This window comes from Emydura macquarii, unplaced genomic scaffold, assembly GCF_026122565.2.
Source record: "Emydura macquarii macquarii isolate MOO-44397 ecotype Brisbane River unplaced genomic scaffold, CSIRO-AGI_Emac_v2 contig_1027, whole genome shotgun sequence".
NCBI lineage: Eukaryota > Metazoa > Chordata > Testudines > Chelidae > Emydura > Emydura macquarii.
The window spans coordinates 8,049,013-8,057,269 of record NW_027131164.1 but is presented as its reverse complement, the minus strand read 5'-3'; the positions used below and the strand labels follow the sequence as shown (position 1 = coordinate 8,057,269).

General features: G+C 40.8%; 1 long non-coding RNA gene across 1 annotated transcript; it reads right to left on the bottom strand.

Moving 5' to 3' along the window:
• Positions 1-952: 952 nt before the first annotated feature.
• On the bottom strand, positions 953-2,650 carry LOC137150818 (uncharacterized). Its single transcript, XR_010919073.1, has 2 exons — positions 2,532-2,650; positions 953-1,567 (listed from the first exon to the last, which is right to left on the bottom strand). It is a non-coding gene; the product is annotated as an uncharacterized lncRNA (long non-coding RNA).
• Between the last annotated feature and the right edge of the window lie 5,607 nt (positions 2,651-8,257).

Sequence of the window (8,257 nt, the reverse complement as noted above, 5' to 3'; positions counted from 1 at the left end):
TTCACAGACACATCTCCCCCTAAGTAAAATATTCTGCTCATGTTTGCAAGGTCTGCTATTATTGATATTAATATACAATGATTCTAATGTTTTAAATGTATTAGCATCACATGCCCAAAGGCATGAATGAATGAAAGAACAGAGTTAAGAAATAAATTGTGTACCCTAGGATGGGTGTGTTTAAAGTTCTGATTCCTTATGTAGCATAATTAGGTTTTAATGGTTGAGGTTTTACTCAGAGCACAAAATGTTTTTTGTGGATATTCAATTTATTTTCAAGGTAAAATGTTCCAAGAAAAGACATTAAAAAAAGCAGTGATCTTCCCAACTATGAAATGCCTTTGTTTATTCACACCTTAGTGAAACAAAAGGGGATTACTGCACTTTCATCTGTTACACTGAATTCAGTTTGGATCACAATCTTAGGGACATACAATATGCTAAAATGGACTCAGCCGTTAGAAACCCATCTAGTTCTATTCACTTTCAGATTTGAAGTTGTTCTCTCACAATGTTTTATGTTCCAAAGACTGTACGTGTTTAACATCTTTAAAAGAAGAAGGGAAAGATCCTGCAAGGAATAAGGGTATTTTTTGAAAAATAAGGATGATAAAAATATTGGGTAAAAATGATAAATGCAAAGAGGAAAAGTACATGGGTCATGGAGCTGGGACGTGGCATTCATTTCCAAGATATGTCTGTTCTGCACTAAAGGGGACCTTTTGCTGTATGTTTAAAGAACTTAAAAGTTGCCCCTTCTAACCTCACAGGAAGTTCTGTGTAGCTTTTCACAGTCCATAATTTAAATGATCCCACTGGGGGGGCAGGGGGTCGGGGGGGCATGTGTGCATACCCTTGGAGCTTGGTCACTGATGGGAAAAAGATTAGACCTGCTCGCAAAGACATGGAGCAACATGATAGGGAAGATAACTCAGCAGAGAGTCAATCGCAAAATGATTTTACAAAATTGCAGCAGTTATAAGGAATGTTTGCCTCGACAGCCCCCCACTAAACTGGGATTAACATCAAGGCTGCAATGTGGGAACAGCTCCAGAGTGACCAGTAATGAAGACAATAGACAATGCTGCTTTCTTTAATCTTATGGCTAGTGAAACAGACCCTTGACAGGTGATGGATTAGCAGAAACTAACACAACTTCCTAATGTCTTCATAGAACACTGTATGTTTTATCGTCAGGCACACTGTAGCCATTATACTGCCTCACAGTCCCGCTTTCTCTAATCCTACTCCTTCCTCTTGCTGCTGATTCCTTCTCTTGGTTTATCCTCCCCTCCAAGCCCCCCAGAATCCCCTTAATCAGCATCTAGCCGGCTGCTGTCACAGCAGGAAAATTGATAGGATCTGCATTGCAGATGAATCAGTAGAGCCAGATTAGCTGCTGATGCAGATGATGAGGCGTCCTCTCTCAGCACCGCTGCTCTCTGCAGTTTCCTTTGTCTTCTACTGTCTGCGTCTGTATGCAGTTAGTCAGATGCTTTCAGCTGCTGGTGCCAGCTAGTTGCATTCATGCTGACAGATGGCCCAGCTGCTGATACAGCAGCACCATCTAGAGATCAATAAAGGGTATATTATTACTGGTAATTTGCACATCCGCTGGAGGAGAGGAAGCAAAAAGGGAAAACAATCAATCTCAGCTAAGGCAGGACCAAGTGGCATATATGTCTCTAGACTCTGGTTTGCAATGCAAGGAACTGAGAGGGATGCCATTCATAGTGAGAGTAAATGGAGCTGAAAGGCCTGGGCATTGGGACCCCTAGAAGGGCACAGTCAGAGATGCTGCTGCTGCTGCTCCCAAGTGTTTCAGGGGCCCTTGAGAAAGAGATTAACATGTAGTGGCTTGTATAGATTGAGCTGTATCACTACTGTGCAATTCCCCTTTATAATTCGGTACTTTCTAATCACTTCAAGGGAAACTTTAGGTGACAGATACACATCAGAGGGATCTCAGCCAAGAAGGTAGAACTAAGTAAAGGGCCTCCCAGTTTAGGTTCAAAGTACAATTCATTTCAAGCATTTGGTATCATTTTGCTTGTAAGGAAGGTTAATAACAACTAGGGACTACAGCTGTGAGAAAGTTTTCAGAGGAATAGTTTATTCTCAGAAAAATGCAGTTTTACGTCAATCAAAACTATTCATCAATTGAGAGTGAATTCAGCAAGATTGTTTTTAAGTCAAAACATTTTGTTTTGACATTTTCAAAAGGAAACAGTTCAACTTTCAAAACATTTCATTTAGAAACTTAGCTAGATTTTTTTTTTTTTAAATAACAAAAATAGGTAACCCCCCTGTAACTGCCTCTCAAGCACCCCGCTTTCCCCCGTCCAAGGGTCATGCTATAGGCAGCCTGTCTCAGTTTCCATTCTTGGGCTGTTCAAATAAACTTCACTTCAGGCTTTGTCTTGGTCAAAAAATACCCCCACTTGGGGACTGGGTTTATTAAAGTAAAATAAACTGTAAAAAAAAAAAGTCAAGCCCCCAAACAAAGTCCATTCATAAGTTAGTCCACACACCCCAAGTTTTCCCTTCCTCATCCCAGACCTTCCAGCCTAGGTTCTTTACAATCTTTTCCAGGTCTCTCTGCCTGGGGTGCTTTCCACAGAGTCCACCACAGCTTCCTGAACGCTCCTCTCCTCTCCCTCCTTGCTACAATGTTCTGCTCCTTTTATATTGAAATAACCTGATTCCTTTCAGATGAGGCTCATCCTATAATCACAGTTGGTTTAGCCCCAGGCTCTCCACCCCATGGGCCAAGCCACCCTGTTACAAACCCATTCCTTCCCCACCACCTCCTGAAATGAAATGAATAAACCGGAAAAAAAAATAGTTCAGGTCAAGCAAAATGTTTAATTTGATCCGAAACAAAGTGTTGCATTTCATGTTGAATGTAGCACTTTGTTCAACCTGAAATATCCCCCCCCCCCCCCCACCCAGTTTTTCAAGTGAGAAAAACTGAAAAAAATCCATTTGAGGGTCAACCCAAATTGAATTGTTTTTCTCCAGATTTTTGGGGTTTTGGACAATGAACCAAAAAATCAATAACTCATTCAGCTCTGCAATAGACCATTAAGCAAATGACTTTTTCTGGAGAGTAGCCCCACTGATTTCATTGGCATTACTCACGTAAACCTTTACCACATGGTCCTGTGCACTTACAGGCATTATATACCTTAGTCTATTCTTTTTAATTTTTGGTTCTGTGCCTATCACTGTGGTATCTGAGAACCTAACTGCCCATTACCAGAATATCTGAGCACCACCTAAACACTAGTGAATTTATCCTCCCAGCACACCTGTGTAGTAGAATTTCATAGATGGGGAAACTGAGGCACACAGAGATTTAGGGATTTACTGAAGGTGGTATGAGAGTTGACAACTAAACCAAGCTCTCATTAGTCCTTGTCAAGCACTTTAGCCATTGCTCGTACCTATTATCTAATTGGGCAAGTACTATGTATCCTGATCCCTAAGCATCCAGTGATTGTCAAGGTTTCCCTGCCTAGCTGTTTTCATATGAACACATGGCTCTTAAATACCTTTACTGTAGCTTTGTACTTCAGAGAAACAGATGTTAACTCCCTGATTTGACCACCTCCCTAGAGCACTGCCCTATGGTACTTGAAGTCCTCTGGGGTGTTGTGCTTCAATCTGATACTTATTAATTAAACAAAAAGAATTTAAAACTTAGTCCTCCTTTCTGCACAGCAGTGACTCTACTTTGTGAGCTAAAAAGGCAGGTCTGACAGGACAGCAGGAATTTCTTAACAGTTTAACCTGGATTATTTCACTAGGTTTCTATTATGTTGCAAATAATGAGACAGGAAAAACCATGTGGGATTAAACAGAGATGTTAGAGGGGAGAGATTAACAGTGTAATTAGTTACAGGCCTTCAAACTGGGGGCAGGGAGGCTAGAACAGTATGAAAGAGTAAGTGATGTTTACAAGGAGCTGTTTTTAATGGTGTGTTTTATATGCACAGTTTGAGAGTATGCACGTGTCCATGCACTTTAAGCATGGCATAGAAAGGTCATTATGATGCCCTTCATTTATGTATTAGTACAAACACAATTACTAAGGATGGCTACCTTTTCTTTCCCTTGCTTAGTCATAAATCACATAGAGGACTCTGTGTTTTGTTCTCTGTGCATATGAATGATGGAGTCATTGCACCTGTGGATGATGATTCAGAGGCGTAAAAAGATTGTGGGGAAGCAGTGAAAAATAATCCATACTTATCCCTTATAGACCTTGATTGTATTTTTTCTAGTGTTCCCAGTATTACCAAGTCTAGAATACAAAGACTAACACTTCCGGGGAACTGATTAATATGGAAGCCTTCAGCTCAATAGCGCTACATAGGTGACAGTTTTATAAATCCAAACTTTCAGTCAAACAATGAAAAAAAATACGTGCTGTGACATTGCTGAATAATATACTATGATGCGGAACAAGAATGTAAATGATAGCTGGATGGACTGGAACAACATATGAAGTGGAGGTGAATAGAGCTGAGTCACCTAGGCTTTTAAAGGTAAATTGGCAACTTTTCAGAGTATTTCCTTCTAAATTTAGTGATTGCAGCACGTCAGAAGGCTTACTGGGCTGTTTCTCTACCAACTGTATGAAGAACATGGCCCTCTGTCTTTAGTGTTGAATAGATGATGTTTATATTGCATAGGCACACAAAAACTAATGATATAAAACTGTATTTTGAAATTAGAAGATTGCCTGCAGCCATGCCAGCTCCAGTGCTGCTGAAAGAAGTTAAACAGAGTTGGGCTTGGTCAGCACTTAGACTGGAGACTTCTAATGAAAACTCAGGTTCTGACTGAGTGACTTAAGTGTTAGTCTTTTCATGGAGGCCCTATTCTGCAACCCTTACTCACACTGAGGAGTATTTACTCATGCCAGTAATCAGTGAGTTTACTCAGGTAAACTGAGCTACATGAGCCAGTATTGTGGTAAGTGAATGACCTTAAGCATGTGCTTAGGAGCTTTCTTGAATCAGGGCCTAATTCTCCAGTATGATGTCAGAGGAGCTGTATTATTGAAGGTGTTCTCTATTGGCGCAGTTGTAAATCTGAGGCCCTGACGGCTGGCACTCATGAAAAATTTTCCATGGCGCTTTTCATAAGAACAGAGGCATGGTAAAATTCCAATCTGGGTAATCATGTTCTACCAAACTGTCCTTTTAATTGGAGAAGTTGGTCTCTGAAGGAGGGATGATGCAAGGGCGACATTGCTAGCTGAGGAGACAGGTGATCTGAGTGCAATTCTCTGCTCTGATACCCAGTTCTATATGACTTTGGGCAAGTCATTTGATTGCCTCAATTTCCCCATCTGCAGAATAGGAATATTAGTTCTTCTGTTCCTCACAGAGGTGTTTTGAGGTTTAATATTGTTAATGATTCTGAAGTGCTCAGCTATTATAGTAATGGGTGTATAAATACCTAAGATAGCTTTCCTGCGCTGATGAGTTGTGCACTGTTATGGATGCAGAACAGCTAATGAATTCCTACTCAGAGGCATTTTAGTAGGGTGTCAGAGATCCTCTCTATATTGGAGCTATATGGAAAGAACCTGATCTTTAAAGAAGTTCTCAATTCGTCTTCCCTTTCAGTGCCCCTGGTATTCACTCACCAATTAACGTTGGGCAAAGTTATTTGCAGGAACAAAAAGAGAAGTTGTTGTTTTCTAAATCAGGTCCACAGTCTTTAAAGTCCTTTGGAATCCAAGCTGTCTTAACATTCTTAAGCAGGCAAAACTGCCACTGAAGAAGCCAAGTATAAAGTTACTAAATTAGATTCTGAAATCCATGATAGTGGGATGCTTGAGTAAGGACTGCATCAAACTGAATAAGAACCTCAAGACTGGCTTCATTATTGCTATTGAATTAAAAGGACATTGTCAGGATGATTATCTGATGTAGTTAAAAATTAAAAATGTGTTTAAGAGTATGTCTACGCTACGGAGACTGTACCAGCATAACTAGACTGGCATAGCCCTGTAGGGTATATTCAGCCTACGGTGACTGGTAGAAGAGTTTTTCTGTTGGTGTAGGATCTCCACTTCCCCAAACAATGTTAACAATGTCAACAGAAACACCCTTCTGTCAACCTCGCTGTGTGTGCACTGAGGGTTATGTCGGTTATGATTTTTTCACACCCCAACCTGACATAGCTATGCTGATATAACTTTTAAGTGTAGACCAAGCCTAATGCAGCTCACTTAGCACACAGACTATTCCAGTAACTTAAGTGAAACTACTCACATGAGTGAGGTGAAGCGGTACTTATCCCATCTTTACCTTAATTATAATAACGTTGACTTATTAATGTAATGTATTACACCCTATTTAATACTATGGAATCTGTACTGATATAAGGTGAATTGTATCATCCTTTATACTAAAGATTAGCATAAGAAAATCTTTCCCATAAAAGCATTCAGATTTCAGCATTTGATTTCACTGGATCTGACCCATCCATATCTGATGGCTTTCTTCAGTTCTGTTAGTCCCTGCAGTACATTTTTCTCATTAGTAACACAAAGGCATCAATCACATCAGTGATTTTTTTTTAAAATCTTGTTAGATTTATTTTACCTGATGTAATTACAGTTCTCTCTAAATACATTTGATCAGGGAAACCTCAGAGTGGTATTTGGAAATGGTTTTAACTCAGAATGGAACAAACCTGCAGCAGCCTTACTGTGGAGTGTCTGTGAGGATGACCTCAGAGTTCTGCAGGAGATGCTCCTGAATAATGCTGAGAAAGCAAAATTAGAACAGGTTGCTGCAGTGAGCTAAAAGCTGCTTTCTCCTTCCTCACCCTTCTGCTTCCACATGTGGAGTGCATATGATTCTGTGTGCTGCCAAGAACTGCGAAGGACAAAGAAAACTAATGTGGCAAAAGAGTAAGAGAATATAGTCCCCAAAATCACACTGAACCTTCTAGCAGCCGTTTATTAAACCCTATGCTGATCTCCCCAAAAAATGTATTTTTTTTCACGGTTGGTTGAAATTGACATATCTTCATTGACTTCAATGGACTCATGCTACTTTACCTCAGCTGAGAATTTGGTCCTGTGTTTTCCGCATTCTCAGATTGTTATTGATTTTGTGGATTATATTTCTTTATGCCATGCATGGCATATATTACAAGGAATTGAGGGGTTAAATGAACAGTTTGTTTATGTACAACACTTTTTCAAAGCAGGATACTGAATACCAAGGGTATTTCACTTGCTGACATATGGATTTGTTCTAGTTCTCATTTGAGTTGGTCATGGTCAGCTTGATACCATTTAGCCCCTGACAGTGGCTTTGAAATAACAATGCACCTTAATATCTAAAAGAAAAAAGAATAAGTTGGAGGGATGAGATACAAGCACAGATAATATTTTGTCTGTTTATAAGATTGCCGAAGGAGGGAAAGTGAGGTATCCAGCTTTTGTTTAAAAGCGGCTCATGTTATCCCTGGTCCCTGAATTGATGTGAGGCAGAACGTGGAGGCAAAATTCCTTTCCTCCTTGTGCACACAGTGCTTTGACCAGGGACAAATCACAGAATCTGGACTCAGGGTTGTGCAAAGACAGTGTGGTCATAGGGATGTACATCAGGACAAGGAAAGGCTGGGAGAAAGCTGAGTCTTGGCAGTGCATCCCCTCATTATGGCCCTCAGAACCGGCCAGGCAAACTAATAAAGGAAGCTCCACAATCCTATTTGAACCAAATCCAGCTGGAAGCACTGATTAGCAGACCATGCATTTAGTTCTGGTCTGACGGTGACAGCAGCAGCTGTCAGTGAGAGCAAGGACAGGTGAACAGAACATCCAATATGCCAGATAGCAGCCAATATTGCTTGAGTGTATTCAGTGGATTAAATGATGAATGTGGTTTACCCATCACTAGTTTCTGCCATTGTTACTCTAAGAGTCAGAATATAGAATGCTTCACTCTGTTTATGTCTGTGAACGCTCTCAGGGACTATCTTACATGTGATCCGGGAATAGGTGCAATGCTTTTCTTCAAAGCATTATGCATAGGGTTGCCACCTTTCTAATTGGCCTGAGGCCCCGCCCCCTTCTCCACCTCTTCCCTCAGGCCCCACCCCATCACTCTCGCCTCTCTCCCCCCTCCTCCCATTGCTCACTAGAACATCTCAAGGAGCCTGCCTGAAGGGAGGAGGCGGCCCCAGCTGAGCAGGAGCTGACATGAGTTCATGACTGGACACAGAA